This window comes from Rutidosis leptorrhynchoides, chromosome 10, assembly GCF_046630445.1.
Source record: "Rutidosis leptorrhynchoides isolate AG116_Rl617_1_P2 chromosome 10, CSIRO_AGI_Rlap_v1, whole genome shotgun sequence".
Taxonomy (NCBI): domain Eukaryota; kingdom Viridiplantae; phylum Streptophyta; class Magnoliopsida; order Asterales; family Asteraceae; genus Rutidosis; species Rutidosis leptorrhynchoides.
In genome coordinates, this window is record NC_092342.1 from 276661284 (window position 1) to 276662831 (window position 1548).

Below are 1548 nucleotides of genomic sequence, written 5' to 3' on the forward strand. Positions count from 1 at the left end.
GTTTCGGTTTTCTTCATAATAGAACCACCAGCTGCGATATCTATGTCTTTCCTTGTAGTGATGTCGCATCCTTGGTAGAATATTTGTACTAATTGACAGGTGTCTAAACCATGTTGCGGACATCCTCTTAATAACTTTCCAAATCTTGTCCACGCCTCATATAGAGTTTCATTCGGCTTCTGTGTAAACGTAACAATTTCTGCTTGAAGTCTTACGGCTTTAGATGCAGGAAAGAATTGTTTAAGAAATTTTTCAACTAAAACATCCCATGTCTCAATCGCCCCTTCAGGTAACGATTCCAAACAATCTTTGGCTTCTCCCTTTAAAGTCCAGAGAAATAACATGAGATATATCTGTTCATCCTCCACTTCTCGGATTTTAAATAGTGTGCAGATCCTATTAAAGGTACGTAGATGTTCATTTGGATCTTCCTTCGGCGCACCACTAAATTGGCATTGATTAGTCACCATGTGTAGAATTTGTCCTTTGATTTCATAATCTGGCGCATTAATGTCTGGATGAGTAATTGCGTGACCTTGGCCAGTGCGTTTAGCTCTCATTCGGTCTTCCATACTTAAAGGTTCCAGATTCTCCATAATTGAATTTGTTGAATCGGAATCACTAGAGGATTCTGATTTAATGGTTCGGTCCTCAACAATCTCTGTTTGAATGATTGGTGGTTCCGGAGGAAAGTTTAGTGGTTCAGGATCTACGAATCGTTCCTGAATATTCTCCGGATTCTCAATTGTGAGGTCGGGTTCAAAAAATGGATTATCGAAAATTTGAACTGGAGTACTTGGTCGACTGGATGACGATTCTAAAGAAAAATCAACGACAGTAATATTTGCTAAATGTCTTGATCTAGTTACAGGTGGTGAACGTACAAAAGGTGGTGAACGTCTTGCTCGGTGCATTCACTGAATATCCTATTAGTTTTTAAAAGGAAAGAAAAATTATAATAAGTTATCCAATCAATAGACTTTTCTGATTTTGCCCACGTTTCGAATAGCCAAAAGATGCAGCAGAGGGGCAGGATTCGTTTGGTCTCAATATAATTGAGGACTGTTTGGCTCCAATAACCCGGTCCACGTACAAATCCAACTATTACTACGAACCAGAAAATTTTGATGACTATCAATTTAACCACTTAAAATAAATTTTCGTAATTTTAAGAAATTTAGATAAGAAGTAGAATAAAAATCTATGTCCTAAAACTAGAATAGCGAGAAATAAGAAAGAAAAAGAGTTCGTCGGAAAAAGGTCGAAAAAGAAAAATGGTTGAAAAATAAAAGGTGACGGAAAAATAAAAGAAACTTATAAAACTTAAAAACACTTGACTAACCTAACCTTATTACTACAACTAACTTAAAATTATAATCGCAAATTGAGATTACTAATTGGAATGATAATTGATACATAGGTAAAAGTCGTCTAAAAATATTTAAGCTTACAGGAAAAACTAAATCCCAAATGGAAATAACTTAAAAAGAAACTAAAACTTAAAAAGGCGTCACAAAATTCTAAAGTACCTAAATCTTAGTCTAAAGA